Genomic DNA, 16,861 nt, shown 5'->3' with positions numbered 1-16,861 from the left:
ATCACGCAGGACTTTGCGGAGCCTTGTAGCGTATGAGTCCGCGGCTTGGCATGTCACACCTGACCTGGGAACGCTTGATGTTAAAGCATTCCCCAGTCACCGCAAACTCGTCTCGATCACCTCCGCAAAAAATAGTTTAGGCAAATTAGCCACCGTAATTTATAAATGAATGTTTGAGGCTTTGTTAATTCACAACACAGTCTAGACTCTCAGGTGTCAGCCCGGCTCAGTGTATAGCATTCTCACCTCTTGAGTCAGAAGTTTGTGGGTTGACTTCTGAACTTATAATATATAATTACGTAATCCTTGCAGTTGATATAGCGCCTTATCGCGCCTTCGAGACGTCTCAAAGCGCTTCGCAGGATATACTGTAAAGTGAATTGACTGTATACTTTGTGGGCAAAACACGACAGCCAATTGCACACAGCAGCGTCCCCGCAAACAGTCGTGGATTGAGTGATCAATTTATTATTATAATATATTATTATTATTACAGCTGGTGATACAAGCAGGGCAGTGCCTTCGAGTCAAACAACAGCATCAATTAAGGCATTCCCTTCCTCTGAATAATATATAGCCAGCAGTACTTCCATTGCCCAAATTCAAATGATATTCAATCTACAAGCCTCTCCGATATAAAACGAGGCCGGCAAATTAATCACACTTATTCGGTGCAACGCATGATTTGAAATTAAAGAGGGGCTGCTTTATGGCTCGTGTAAAACACGCTGATGGTGGTGTGGCATGCACCCCTGCTTTAAACTCCCCGCAGAACAATGCAGTGAGCAATTTCAGCGCAGGAAGACTCGTTCCCTAGGTAGCGCAGGAAGTTCACCTTCCTGACTGCATTTCTCCTGCGGCACCGATTAAAAGCTTTAACCCTCTCCCGCCAACGCCTTAACCTTCTCCCCGCCGACACTTTAACCCTCTCAACTCAACATTTTAATCCTCTCCTGCTAACACTATAACCCTCTCCCTTTGACATTGTAATCTTCTCCAGATAGTACTTTAATTTCCTCCCGCCAACGCTTTAACCCTCTCATGTCAATATTTTAATCATCTCCCCTGCTATCGCTATAACCCTCTCCCTTCAACATTTTAATCCTCTCCTGCTAACTCACTTTAATTGTCTTCCGCCAACTCTTTAACCCTCTCCCGCCAATGCTGCACACATCAGTAACTGCAGTTGAACCCTCCTCTGGTGCACTGCAATGATAATAATAATCCTTGTATTTGATTATCGCGCCTTTTCACGTCTTTGAGACATCTCAATGTCACGTGACAGAACGTACTGTAAAGTGAGTTGGATGCATATTTTGCGGGCGAAACGTAAAACAGAGACTCCAGAGTAAGGCGTGAGAATGGGAGCTGTTATCCCCTGCTCCCTCCCACCAACATCACGCCTCAGAATCACGAGCTGCGTGGATCACGCCAAATCGACCCCCTTCCCCTCACCCATTCCAAAATACAGATCAACCTTTGTCAAGCATCGAACCCAGTTGTCCACACATCAACCCCAAACTCTCTACTCCCAACCCCCAGGCCTTACGCACTCACACGTACCCAACCCCACCCTCACCCACTCACACACACATTTCTACCATTGATAAAGCATTTGCGCCTCTAGGGCCTTAGCCCACGATTTTACAAAAAAGCATCTGTCTTTTTTTTTTAATCATTCCGTCATGACAGCCACGTGTCACGATGACAAAGTCGGCCATTGAGTGATGAGCGGGGTGGGGGAGGAGGGGGGAGAGGGGGAGTGAAAAGGGGGGTTGGAGAAACTCCGTCACACCCTCAGTGCTCTCTTTCTCTCTCCTTCTCACCCTTTCCATTTCTGTTCAGTGAAGGAACGAGGGGACAGGTGCACTTATTGACTTACAGTTGGCACAATCCCAGTGGCAGGCGCCATCCTCCGACAGGCCAGCTCTCTGGGAACAACATTCAACCTGTGTTAAGATGGCAGGACTAATGTCGGCCCATCAGTCGTTAAGATTAATTAGCCTTAAAAGGTGGTCGGTTTCAACATCCTCGCCCTGACTATCACACAGCGCGCAGGCTGCGTGTGAGTGGTGCTGAAACTGCCTTTTGCTGTGAGTCCGTTTCGCACAACAACAAACAGCCACAACAAATTAGATTTATTCACACAGCGCCTTTCCCGTCAGGAAGACGTCCCAAGGCGCTGGACAGTCAAGGATTCGGACCCGAGCTGGGGGGTTGGGATCAAGAGGGGTGGAGGGCGGGGAGGGTAGAGGTAGGAGGGTGACTGAAGGGGCGGTCGATAAGGAGGGTCTTGAGACAGATCTTGAAGGAGGTAAGGGAGGGGCGAGGGTTCATGGACCAGGCTGGAGCCCACTGAGCGGAGAGAGCGGACGGGTGTATATGGCGTTAGGAAGTCACAGAGGTAGAGAGGGGAGGGCTTTGAAGGCAAGGATGAGGATTTTGAACTCTATCCTCTGGAGGAATAGGGAGCCAGTTGAGCTGGGCGAGGATGGGGTGGGGTGGTGGGGGGGGTGATTGGATCACAGAGCTTGAAAAGAAGACTGAAGACACATCCTGGAGTCCTGTAGCTCAGTGGTTAGAGCACTCGCTTTGCAAGTGAGAGACCTGAGTTCAATTCCAGGCAGAGGGTGAAATCTTGGGCAAGTTTCCTTACTCCACACAGAGCCTAATAATAATCCCTCCAAAACAAAACAATAATAAATTGGTCATTTTCAATCTACGACTGTTTGTGGGACATTGCTGTGCGCAATTGGCTGCCGCGTTCGCCCACAAATATACAGTCAATTCATTTTACAGTGTGTTCTGTGAAGCGCTTTGAGACGTCCTCCCGACGTGAAAAGCGCTATATCAAATGCAAGGATTATTATTATTATTATCCACTACACTGCAGTATTTAAAATCTTCTTAAACTCTAGTCGTGTTTCAGGCTGTATAAAAGCCAGTTGCTATTGCCGTTGACCTCCAGGCTTTGTTTCAATTCTGGCATCTCGTTCTCATTTAATTTCAGGGGACTGGTAGAAAAATGAAACCCATCCCTATTTTTGGTCTGAATGTCACTTTGTGAAAGTGGCCCTTAATTCTCCAGGGGTTAGTCTCACGAACACGACCGATGTTTTTGTTTACAATAGGGGTTCTTGTATAACCAAAAACATTGCTGTTTAGTGTCCTGCACATGATAGACCCTATGTCGAATGCTTAACCCTTAAGCACATCCTTTAAAGTACAACATGAATCACTTCCTTATTAGTTTTGTGTCACAGAGAGAGAGAGAGAGAGAGTTTTTTTTACGATTACACACTGCACTGAAATTCACATTAAGTCCATTCACATCAGCGCAGGAAGTTAAAATAGCCTCCAGGAGAGGGGAAGGTTAACGTTCAAAGCTGTTAAGCGATATAGTCGAGCATTTAAATCTGCTTGAGGTGACCTAAAAATTATTTTGTATTTGACCCCCTCCCCGGAGCCTGCTGCTAACTTCCTGTTAAGACATCGCGATTGCAACCCGGAGTGCTGACGACCTTTTAACAGTGCAATGATAACAGCAATAATAATAATCCTTGCAACGGAAAGAAAGGGGTAATTTTCGACCCCGCATAAAAGCCCCGTAGCCCAGCCAAACTCTCTTCCATTCCCCCACTCTCCCCCGCCCACCGCGCCCCCAGGAGATTGCAAGCGTGTGAACGGTAAAGAAGCTAATTTGAACAGTCTGCAGGGGGTTGCAGCGTAGGCTGCGTTTTGATATCGACTTCCTCAAGGAACGATGTATTTTAAAGGGATAATGTCGTGATTCATTTCTGTTCCCTAAGCCAGATGACAGCAATAACGATAATTCCTAACCTCAAAGCAAACCGTAAGTGGCAAGTAGCAGAGAGGTAAACACACGCACCGACCCGAGAACTATTATTAATAACGATATTCATTATTATTAGGTTTCTTTTAATAATAATAATAATTTGGAGTTGAGGTGCAGATCAGCCATGATCTAATCCTGATAGAAAGGCGGAACAGGCTCGAGGGGCTGAATGGCCTACTCCTGTACCTATGTTCCTAATATCATATTAAACATATATCCAATAATGACACTGTTAAGCTACTATTAAGCAACAACCACAACTTGCACTTATATAGAGTCCTCCATGCAGGGTAGCGTCTCAGAGCGCTTAACAGTGGCGTAGCCTGACTCTGAGCTGGGGGGGGGGGGAGTGTTGGGAGGGGGGTTGTGGCCATAAGCACAGTCAAAGGGGAAAGTTTTCAGGTGGGACTTGAAAAAGGGGAGAGAGGGGGGGTGCAAGGCGGAGGGATTGCACTCCGAGATGCTACTCCACATGTAGGCCACTATATAAATGCAAGGTGTTGTTGCAAAGACTTGAATCCAATCTGGCACCTGTTAAATCGAAACCACTTCACAGGAAATGGTTGTTAAGTGCAAAGGCTGTACTTTTGCAGCAAATGTACCCTTTAGTCCATTTGAAAAAGTGCCACTTATTTCCCTTAAGTTACACTTTCTTTATTTTTTTTAAAAAAAATCTCTCGAATAACAGGTAAATAAATATAAAGGGAGGAAATCGTTCCCCGATGTTAGGTTTTAGGTTTTTTAAAGTTAAAATTATCCATTTCAATCTTGTCAGCTGCCTCCGGAAGAGCACGTGTTAATGTCCGAGTGTGATATACAGCGCTCTCTAGTCCGGGCTGATTCATAGCCTTGGGAAAGGAAAAATACAAGTGGCCTCAATGCTCCTGGGGAAGGTAGGTATGCATGTAAGTACCGAGGTGTGTACGTGATTGCATATACATGTAAGTGTCCAGGTGTTTCGGAGTGTACCATTTAGGTATATGCAGGGATAGGTGTCTTGGGTACACAACAACAAATTACATTTGTATAGCATCCTTCCTGTCAGGAGGACGTCCCGAGGCCCTGGAAGTCAAGTATTTGTAGCCAAGGGGATTGGGATCAGGATGGGTGGACGGCAGAGAGGATTGTAGGGCAGTAATCGTAAGGCTACGAGAGCTGGTGCCTTTAGGTTATAAGAGTACAAGCAGCTGAAATAAAAACAATCTGTGCCACTGCACTTTTCCAGACACCCTACCAGCACATCAATCTCAATATCAATGGGATTCACAGTATGGAGCACTGTATGAATTTGTACTGTTGGGAATCCAAACTTTTCCCCCAGATCTAAAGTGGGACATTCAGGTCAGCTGTACGACTAGAAAAAGCTCCTCACTTATTTATGCTGCGAAATCTTAAAAAGATTTTGTGTTCCTCGGGATACTTTAATTACTGCCCATGAATCTTTGATGAGGTGGTTTCCAGAACGCTGCTCTCTCCCATCTCCCTAGTTCAGCGTTAACTAACAATCAGCACTGCTTTAGATGCTTGGAGCTTCTCTGAAACCCTGGCCTCAAATCATTCGGTGCGATTATCATCAGCAACATTAACAGCCTAAGCCTCCAATTACTGTTTGTGCATTCCGCGATCTACATCCGTTTCAAGTCCAGTGACTCTATCCAGTTCTCTTGCCATCTTTCACCACAAAATACACAGTCCACCCACTTTACAACATACTCTGTGAAGCGCTTTGAGACGTAAATTTTTGAAATAAAAACAAAAAAGGAGCAATATTTACTGCCGTTCAAACAAAAAAAGTTTCTATTTTTATTAGCAGATGCATCAAATACTTTGTTTTACCATCGGGGCTAAACTGAAAACTGATAATTTAGTCACTCAATCCACGACTGTTTTTTCGCCCACAAAATCTACAGTCAATTCACTTTAAATGTATTTCTGTGAAGCGCTTTGAGACGTCTCAACAATGTGATAAGGCGCCCTCTCTCAAATGCAAGGATTACTATTATAGACATCTCAACGACGTGATAAGGCGCTATATCAAATGCGAGGATTATTAATTATTGTTATTGTTATCGGCATTTGCTCCGGGTGAAATTGCACTACCTTGAGTTCCACTACGGATTGCTTTTGATAAGTGGACGAAATCCCTGTGTTTTGCCCTCAATCTCCACCCTGGGGTGGATGGCAGTCAGGTTGTGGCAGGGAGACCTTTCACGTTGAGACAGCTGCTATTGGTGACCCAGCAATGATCCCTTTGCCTCTCCCCCCTCTCTCTCTCTCTCTCTCTCCCTGCCAAATCAACCACTCTGTTATTTATGGAGTCCTGTAGTGTATTGGTTAGAGCACTTATCTCGCAAGCAAGAGGTCCCGGGTTTGATTCATGGGCAGGGCGAAACCTTAGGCAAGTTTCCTTACTGCACACGCCTCTGTTTACCCAGCAGTAAGTAGGAACCTAGTTGCTAGTCGATTGGTGGATCGCTTTCCAGGGAATAATAATCTCTTAAAAAATAATAATAATTTGGTCACTCAATCCACGTCTGTTTGTGGGACACTGCTGCGCGCAATTGGCTGCCGCGTTTCGCCCACAAAAGCATCGAGTCAATTCACTTTACAGTATATCCCGTGAAGCGCTTTGAGACGTCTCAAAAATGTGATAAGATGTTATACCAAATGCAAGGATTATTATTATTATTACTACACACTACCCCACATGACACACTCTCATTTGTCATAACAGCCATCCTTTGTGTCCAACATGCTTTCCCTTCCCCATGAACGGTGCTGTTATTTTATGAGTAAAAAATTTGACCTATAAAAACTTCACCAACCTGTCCGTTCCCTACATTCCACAGGCACTGGCCTGGCCTGCTCCATGTTCCCCCACCCTGTTCCACTATCGGCAGTCAGTCTTTCTACTCTACCCTCTCGCCCCTCCACTCCCTCGCCTCCTTCAAGGCTCGTCTCAAGACCTTCCTCTTCGACTGTGCCTCCGGTCGTCGAGAGGAAGGAAGCGATGAGGAGGGATTTCAGGCAAAGTGGGGGCAAAGTGGCTGAAAGTTCAACAGAGAACACAAAGCAGGTCCGAGTTGGCAGAGCGGAGCTGAGGGAGCGGAGCTCCAGGCAGCTCTCCGTAAGATGCCGGGGTAAATTGTTCTGTGGAATCTGGGCTCATAAAGTGTAAAGGATGACATTTATTGTGCTTTGTGTGAGCCGCGATTCAGTCAGGGAGCTGCACAATACAACAAGTCAGTCATAATGATGCCATCATTCCCAGAACTATAGGATGAAACAGTGGCATAAAATCAGGTTGTGTTTACAGTAACGGTTTGAGCAAGCTTATATCATCAGTAGCACCCTCTTCCAATGCACAACAAAACTCCTCACATTTGATACAGGGCCTTTCATGTCAGGAGGACGTCACAAAGTGCTTCACAGGATTTATTCCAAAGTGCAGTGGCTGCATATTTTGCGGGTGAATCGCAGCAGCCAATTGCGCACAGCAGTGTCCCACAAACAGTGACTGTATTTGTAGGCGAAATCATCCAAACAAGTCGCGCACAGCAATTTATCAGAGGAATGTTGGCCTGGAAACCCGGAGAAACTCCCTTCTCTTTTCGAGCAGTGCCTCGGGATCCTTCACATTCACTTGAACGAGCAGACTGCACCTGGATTTTAGCTTCTCATCAAAAGGACGGCACCTCCGACAATGCAGTGCTGTATTGCAGCGTCAGCTTAGACTGAGCTCAAAGTCCCGACATCGGGGTTTGAACCCACAACCTACTGACTCAGCGGTGAGAGTGCTACTGCCTGGGCCAGGCGGAATTCCTGACCGAAATACAAAGCATTAACCCTTGGGCTCGTCACCCAGACTGTTTTTTCCGACCAGAACTAATGCTTTCTCTCCCGAGCTGGAAGTGTAGCCGGTTTATTGGGTGGACGGGCTTTTTTTTTTTACACCCCCTCCTCGTTAATTGTCTTCGTGACCCTCTTCCCAAACCCACCCAGTTGGTCCAGCTTCAGAGTACGGTCTCCATCCAACTAATAAGACAGTAGAGTGGAATCAACAGGCTCCAATGGAGTCCTGTAGCTCTGTGCGCAATTGGCTGCCGTGTTTCTCCCACAAAATATACAGTCAATTAACTTTAAGTCCATTCTGTGAAGCGCTTTGAGACGTCTCGAAGATGGGATAAGGCGCTATATCAAATGCAAGGATTATTATCATTAATTGTTGATGCCTAATGCGTCCCTATCAAAGTGGTGAATGGAGGAACACTGATTCATAGCCTGCGAACACTTTACAAACCACGACGTCTGGAGAGTGACCTCAGGCACGCACTTTTCATATCAACCATGATCAGTTTATAACATTTGCTCTCTGTGGTTTCTGTATGTGTGTGTGGTGGCTGGTACTTAGAGATGTTGCTTTTGAAACTATTTGAATAACATACAGAGAAGGACAAGGCCTAAAACTGCGGTCACAGATGGGCAGATGACTGGATCTGGAAATCTACAGGAGATACGGTGACCGAGCAGGAAGAAGACGTACAATATACAAACACACACACACACATTTATATATACACATATATACAGACACAATTGCCGAATGGCCTTTTCTGTACTGCGAATGGCTGATTGGCATCGATTTCCCTGAGTTTTCTCGCTGTAACGTTCTCAAAGTGCTTCACAGCTAATTACTCGCAAATGTGTGGTGACTGTTTTACAGTTTTTGTAGGCAAACATGGTCAGCCAGGTCCCACAAAGAGACGGGAGGGGAGGGAGATTAATAATAATAATAATAATAGTATCACATCATTGGGACGTCTCAACGCGCTTCACAGGATAATACTGTAAAGTGGAGTGGGTGTATAGTTTGTGGACGAAACGACTGTCAGCAAGTGATGTCCCACCACCTCATAATCAAAGTGCTGTAGAGTATCTAAACCATGTTGGCTGCAGCACAGTTAGATGGCGATATCACTCTCAGCCACACTCCCACTCCAGCTATTCTGTGATGCCTCAATTTAGTGACAAACACAGAGGAACGAAGGGCAATCTTGTTGCATAAAGTCAACTCTTAAATTCCCTTACTTCCTCAAGCGAGGGAATATGACGGGGCGCCAAAGGCTTTCGGACTTTCAGCAGCACAAACCCAGAGGTCCCAGGAGCCTGTCCTTTCACCTCTGGGGAGCTGGGACTGAATCCAGGGCGGGCTGATAGGATGATGATATCCGCTTGTTGCAAAGTGCTTCTGCAAAATGACCTTGGGGAGGTCTCAACACGATACCTGGAGCTGCCAGGCCATCAATCAGCACTAACTGGCTCTAAATTGGCAGAGGCCGGAAAGTTGGCTGTTGTGGAAAACTGAAATATCACTCTAATGGATCAGTTTTCATTACCCTCCTGGGGTTTGGGTGGGGCGCGGGTGAGGTGGAGTGGTGAGAGGGAGGGAGGGAGGGAGGTTAAAGGCTGACCTGGAAATTCTTAATAGCGACACTGGACATTGAGAGCATTTCCCCATCACCTTAATGAGCACTTCGAAACGTTGAGCAAGTTTCCTTACTCCACACGCCTCTTTTTAACCTCGCAGTAAATAGGAACCCGGTTGTCAGTCGATTGTGGGTCGCTTTTCCGGGGGTGATAATCCCTTCACAAAAATATAATAATACAAAATAATAATAATTTGGTCACTCAATTCAAGGCTGCTTGTGGGAGACTGCTGGGCGCAATTGGCTGCCGCGTTTCGCCCATAATACATGCAGTTAATTCATTTTACAGTATATTTTGTGAAGCGTTTTGGAAGGCAAGGATTATCATCATTATTATTATTACATCCATTAACCCACACCTGCAACACGAAGGTCCAGTGCGTTAAGTTGACACCGTCACCAGTAAATGGATCGTTTGTTTTTTTAAAAAATAGACAGTGCCCTAGAAATATCTCTTCATTAATGATATGATACAAGATACTGTATATCGGTGGTTTGGAAGCTCTCCGGCCAAATAACCTGTGTGGTCAACGGCAATCGCATCGGCAGCATAAGCGGTGATCTCTCCAGGGTATCCTCGTCCTGTGACTCGTCCTGGGTCTCGCGACTCTGGCTGACATCAGGGGAATTCTCCAGGGAAGACACGTTCCCTCCCCTCACCCTAGCGGTTAGGCAGCTCCAGTGTCTTTAGATGCCGATATGTCTACATCTATTTATGTCGAGCTGATCACGCAGGATGTGGTCAGAGGTTTAATCATCTATTTGGCTGGAGCGTCCGATAAAATATGCATGAAAGGAGCAGAGGAGGAAATCCCAAAGCTGAGAGTGGAGATTAAACTATACGTCGGAGATCCAACTTCCCCAAGCGGTTCAGCGAGTCTCTTCGCTAAGTACCTGACCGGTGCAAAACGGGATGGTGCTAGGCTTGATCTCTGCTCTGCCGCTTTCAGTCGAACAACATAATAATAATCCTTGCATTTGATATAGCGCCTTATCCTGTCGTTGAGACGTCTCAAAGGGCTTCACAGAATATACTGTAAAATGGATTGACTGTGCTTTTTGCGGGCGAAATGCAGCAGCCAATTGCGCAGAGCGGTGTCCCACAAACAGTCGTGGATTGAGTGACCAACTTATTATTATTATGTGGGGATTTTTTTTGAAGGGTTGATTACCCCCGGAAAGTGATCCACCAATCGGTGAACAACCGGGTTCCTACTTACTGCTATGTAAAGAGGCACGTGGAGTAAGGAAACTTAACAAAAGTTTCTCCCTGCCCGGGAATCAAACCAGAGTCCTCTCGGTTGCGAGGCGAGTGCTCTAACCACTTTACACTTAGGGTGGAACAACTGGCCTGAGAACTTGTATTATGGGGTTGGGGTGTGTGGGGGGGAGCGCAGAGGGACATAGTAGTGAGAGTTCTCACTCCCCAACAGCTAACTATTGATTTATTGCAGAAATTATAGGCCAGGAAACCGGAAGAAACGCCTTTCTCTTTTTGAGGGATCTTTAACATCTATCTGAGCAGGAAGACTGGACTTCGGTTTAACATCTCATCAGAAGGACGGCACCTCCCACAATACAGAGCCCCCCTCCACCTCCCCCAGCACTGCATTGGAGCATCAGCCTAGTTCCTGACGTGGGGCTTGAACCCACGACGCTCTGACTCTGCTACGGACTGAGACAAGCTGACACCAGACAGTGCTCGAAGCTCAGGAAAATGATACAGTGATTTCAAACCAAAATAAATGTTGAGTAACAATCGAATGCGAGTTACCCGAAGCTTGGACATTTTACAGCTGATTCCTGGTACTTGCTCCACCATTATTTTCCTCCCCCAAAAAACTGTCTATCTGTCTTCCATACAAACAAGCAATCAAACAAACTGCATTCATATAGTGACTTTCATATCAGGAGGACATCCCGAGGCGCTGGACAGTTAAGGGTTTGCACCCGAACTGGGGGTTGAAGACAAGAGGGGTGGAAGGCACGGTCAAAGAAGAAGATTTTGAAATGGGCCTCGAAGGAGGCAAGAGTGTGGCGGTTCCAAAGGGTAGGGGCAGAAAGTCCGAAGGCCCGACAGCTAACGGCAAGCCAGTGCCCGCCGAGCGGAGGAAGAGGACAGGTTGGTAACGTTTGAATAGGTCGCAGAGACAGGGAAAAGCAAGACCGTAGAGGGCTTTAATAGTGAGGATGAGGATCTTAAACTCGATCCTCTGGGGGATGGCGAGCCAGTGAAGCCAGGCGAGGATGGGGGTGATGAGCTCATAGAGCTTAGTACAATGCTTAACCTCTTACCCTCTCCACACACACACACTCTCTCCATGTCTTAGAATCCTTGAGGCTATTCCTCTGGCCTCTAAGGGTCATTGCCGGCTACTATTGACAAAACAAAATTCTCATCTCTTCCCAAACAAACAGCTTTGGCCGGCACTTCCTGCCCTCCTAAGGTTATCTGGTCATTATTATTGAATTTCTAAGCCGAAGGGGACGACCGAGTGCATTAGTCGGACCAGGGGACCTATTCGCTCCATTCTTTATTTACTTAAACTTCCCTCGACAGATGGAAGTTCTTAAGGGTGCAGCTGCTGAAGCTCTGAAAGGCAGTGCGTTCCACTGAGCACCATGAGGGAGATATGCCGTCTGTACGCAATTAAAGTACGTGGAGTCCTGTAGGTTAATGGTTAGTGAGCTAACCTCGACGCGTTCCCTGTTTACCTGGTAATAGGTAGGAACCCGGTTGTTATTCGATTGCTGGATCACTTTCCAGGGGGAATAATCCCTCCAAAAAGAAAAAAAAATTTGGTCACTCAATCCACGTTCCACGAACGTTTGTGGGGACGCTGCTGTGCGCAATTGACTGCCCTGTTTCGCCCACAAAATACACAGTCAATCCACTTTACAATATATTCTGTGAAGTGACGTAATAAGGCGCTCTATCAAATGCAACAAATTATTATCATCAGTATTAATATTCAACTCAGTCTTGTCGGTCCACGGGAGGAGGTCTTTCGGGGGAAAAGAGGAGGGTTAAATAAAACTTTCAGGGAATCTTTAAATGATGGGGAAAGTTTACTGAGCCTATTGGAACTTAATTTTGACTGTGTGTAAAAAAAAACATGCTCTCCTTTCCTTTTTCTAATTTGTCACCTCTCTGATGAGCATCCCATGCCCTGACCTCAGTTTCTGCCGCCGTACAATTGGCTCAGCCTCAGACACGAGATTGGTTTGGCTGAAGAAGGCCCTTCGGACCATCTGATCTCATTCTTTCCAGAATACCCACTCTACCGTCTTCCCATCACTGCATCAAGCTGCATCCAAATGAATCAGGTGATCTGACCTCAACCACAACCTCCTGGCAAACTGTTCCAGTTCTTAATTATCCTACGGCGTCTGTCCTGAAATTGCCCTCTAAACCGGCGTCCTTCTGTGTTTCACTGTCTTGGTGCACCTGAAAGTATTGTTTTGGGTTTACTTTCTCAATCCCATTTAAAATTGTGCACCCTCTAAAAGGTCCCCTCTTACAACAACAACTTGTATTTATACTCATCCTTCACGCGGGGTAGCATCTCAGAGCACTTAACCCAACGCCATATCGGGGGAGAGAGGAGGTGACCGTAAGCACGTTCGAAGAGGAAGATCTTCGGAAGTGATCTGAAAAAGGGGAAGGACAGGGGGTGGGGGGCAGGAGGAGGGGTTGCGGGAGACACTGCTATGGGGTGCAGTGGCTGAAAGGGCTTCCAGCGATGGTGGAGTGGGGAGTAAGCAAGTCAGAGAGGTAGGGAGGTGTCAGGGCATGAAGGGATTTGATTTACAAGACTGAAGAGCCCTAGGTTGTCTAATGATTTCTCGTAGCTATCTCCTTCCGCGAGGAAGCAAACGGTATGGTTCAGCGCTCTACTTGATGGCACAGCTGAGATAAGTGCTTGACACAAGCCCACACAATCATTGGCATTACAGCAGTGGAGCTCCATTCAGCCTATTGAGCCTGAACAGGTGATAGTTCAGCCACTGGAGCTAATTGTTCTTTGCTCGTACCCTTTACCTGTGTCCTCTTCAAACATTTATTCAACCCCCTTTTCAATGGTGTTTCAGTCTCAGTGTCAGCGGCTCCTTGTGGTGGAACATTCCACAGTCCAATCTCATCTCAGGACGAGAAAACTTCTTCTAATCTCCTTTCAACTCTCCCTGTGACAACGCTGAGTTTACGTCACATTCCGTGTCCAACGATTTTCCAAATAACGTGAATAACATTTCACTGTCCATCCTCTGTAAACCCGTCAGAATGTCGGAGATCTCATTTAGATCCCCTCTTAACTCTCTCTCCGCAGAGGAAAAAGGCTTAGTTTTACCTCCCTCATAACTGTAATTCCAACCCCTAGTGTCAATCTGTGTGAACCCTCCCTGAACCCAATCCACGTCTCCGGTATCCTTTCCATAAACCAGAAGCCAAATTTATGTCTCGGATTTATGGATCCAGGTTTTGAGAACAGTATTGGGGAGAGGCGCGAGGTAGAGAGAGAGAAGAGAGCACATCCTAGTAAATCATCTCCTACACATCCTAGTAAATCTTATTTAATACTTAATGGATTTAGACCCCAAGTTAAGATACCAGCGGCATCAGCCCACAATTCACTCAATTGGCACCAACATGTTTAATACACATCATAATAGGGTAATACTGAAGTTGTCCACGCCCACAAAAAATTCTGTTGCTCGCCAAACGGCTAATAAAATGGGTCGAATGGCCTCCTTCTGTGACACAGATTTCTAGGGTACCACCTCATAATTTGGTCACTCAAACCACGACTGTTTGACGGACGCCTCTGTGCGCAACTGTCTGCCGGGTTTCGCCCACAAAATATATAGTCAATTCACTGTACAGTATATTTGGTGAAGCGCTTTGAGACATCTCGAAGACATGATAAGGCACTGTATCAAATGCAAGGATTATTATTGTTGCATAACAAACAGTATAGCTAAACAGCCAGAATAGCCATACAGTATTGGCTAAACAAGCTTGCAATGGCAAAAGTCATCTGTATTCGATTTTGTTAACAGAGAGAAGAGAAAGTAGCGGTGTGGTTTACATTGATGCTCAAAGCTAAGCAGATCAGACTTTATTCAAACATGTTGTTGGTTTTGAAACTGATCAACGTAAGTTGTTATGCCAATAATGGCACAATAATGCACAGAGCCTGCACGAGAGATTTGTTTAACGGAACACCAAATGCAAAGGTAGACCACATTTACATCACATTGGTTTCAGGCGAGACTGAGATAGGAATCAAAACCTTCTTACACAAACAAATGAGTCATCCTGTGGTTCAACAACAACCTGCCTGCAACGACAACTCAACGACAACTCTGCCTTGCACCCTCTCCCCACTCTTTCAAGTCCCGCCTGAAAACTTTCCTCTTCGACCGTGCTTACGAACACCTCCCCCCAGCTCACTGGTAAGCGCTCTGAGACGCTACTCTGCGTGGAGGGCGCTATACAAGTGCAAGTTGTTGTCGTTATTGTTGTGTACAACCTGTATGGAGCTGAGCCGTGCAGATTCACAAAGGTCTCCGAAGCTTAGCCATGGAAGCAAAATGAGTGCAACAATTGGCCTCAGTGCTTCTGTGCTGGTTAATTTAAGGAGTGGGGGGAAGAGAGAGAGAACGCAGTTGGCCAAGGCTCCTGCTCTAGTACATACTACTGTACAACAACAACTTGTATTTGTATAGCTCCTTTCACATCGGGATGGTGCTCCCGGGCTGAAGGCTGGGATCAGCAGTGGGCGGGAGGGCAGGGATGAGAGGGGTAGGAGGGTGAACGAAAGCACAGTTGAAGAGGAAGGTCTTGAGATTGGCCTTGAAGGAGGCAAGGGAGGGGGCGAGGCGTAGGGACTGTGGGATGGCGTTCCAAAGGGTGAGTAGACTGACGTTCTGATGGCACAATGAGGTTCTGTTTTGCAGACGTCAACACCTCACTCAATGCCCTCGTTTAGGAGCAGCAATTTCGGAACAGTAGTGTGTACAATAGAAATGAATCCTCCAACAAATAACATCAATCACCCAAGTAAAGAAAGCCGCCATTGAAACCTCAAAACACAATTAATCCCGGTAATTAAAAAGTTATTATAGTCGTCTCAAAATTAATATTTGCTGCTTGACTTTAGCAAACCCAGCTAAGATGTCATGCAGTATTTGGTTATCAAAGGCGGAAAAAAAAATTAGCTAAGGATTAAACTGCGATTGTGGTTTAATTAAAGCCCGTGTAAACATTTTAAGGCAACAAGCTCCCCTTGTATTAGGTCAGCCATGGTGCAAGCTTCCTGAAGATGAATCCACTTCTATACCTAATTAAAATTGTGTGTTAATTAGTTTCAGCGGCGGTGGGGGGGGGGGGGGGGGGATGGTGCTCAGAGTTGCTTTCAAACATTATTCAGCAACAATAGCTTCAATAACAGATGTCTATAGGAACCTTTCCTGCACATTGGTTGTGCCCTCCACTCAAACCAGGAGGAACTGCGGAATGGAAGAGAAGAAAAATGGGACAAAGGATGGAGGGTGTAAGAGGGTTATGTCCCCCCTTATTAAATGCATTAATATACATGGAAAAGCACAACATTCGTTTACCTGGAGTCCAAGTTCGTGAACACACGTTCGTACGCCCAGGGCCTGGAATCCACTTTGATTAATTTGCAGAGAGGCCAAAGCATCAGCTGCTTAAACTCCACATCTCCAACTGGGGGAACTATCTCTCAATGGGAAGGGACATGTACCCGAGCTGCGGACAGGAAGGTGGAGGCAGGGCTCTCACGCATTTCACACTGAGCCCACCGGGAAGCTCGCAAGGAGATCCTGGTACCTACCTTTCACCTAGTGAGGGCTCAAACCCACGTTTGTCGGATGTCGAACAACCGACTAGTGACTGTCCTCCTTTGGGGGCAGGAGGTAAGTGGGGTCTCCTCGGAGCTGAACTGGCTGCACGGTGACATGTTTGGCAACAGAAGGGCCGAATGGCCTACTCCCCTGCTCCTACATGTTAGAGTGTCGGAATCGAGCCAGCCCTCTGTTGGTCGTCCGGTTCCTGAGCCAGGCGGGTCTGCAGTCTTCCTGGGCACTCGGCTGCAACCCGTGGGCATTTAACTGGAAGTTACCGTAAGCTTATTTGTATCTTAATCTGCTGTAACACAGTCTTAAAAAAAAGATCTGTTTCACGTGTCTGCTTGGAAACAGAAGTGGATACAGGGAGAGATGCAGATGGAGATGAATGGGTTGCAGTTTTGGTCCTGTACTCTGGAGCCTGATCTCAGCCTCCGTGCAAAGAATTATGAGCCAGTAGCTAACTGCTCTTTCTCAACCTAGGAGGATTTACTGAGCGGAAAAAAAAAACTGGGAGAAAAAAGGAGGAGAGAAGGAGTCAGGGAGTCACGTACCCTTTTATTAAAACACATTAACGTGTGTGCAAAAGCACAAGATTTATTGTCCTCAACTCTAATTTATTTGTAGCCGCGATCATTAATGCACCAGG

General features: G+C 46.3%; 1 protein-coding gene across 1 annotated transcript in view; it reads right to left on the bottom strand.

Annotated features, from left to right (window-relative positions):
• The window catches only part of plxna4 (plexin A4), a 296,341-nt gene that overhangs the window by 250,566 nt on the left and 28,914 nt on the right, over positions 1 to 16,861 (bottom strand). The window lies entirely within an intron of this gene.

The sequence above is a fragment of the Callorhinchus milii genome, unplaced genomic scaffold (genome assembly GCF_018977255.1).
Source record: "Callorhinchus milii isolate IMCB2004 unplaced genomic scaffold, IMCB_Cmil_1.0 Scaffold5, whole genome shotgun sequence".
In the NCBI taxonomy this organism is placed as follows: domain Eukaryota; kingdom Metazoa; phylum Chordata; class Chondrichthyes; order Chimaeriformes; family Callorhinchidae; genus Callorhinchus; species Callorhinchus milii.
The sequence above is the reverse complement of the archived record's forward strand: the minus strand, read 5'-3'. Positions and strand labels throughout refer to the sequence as shown.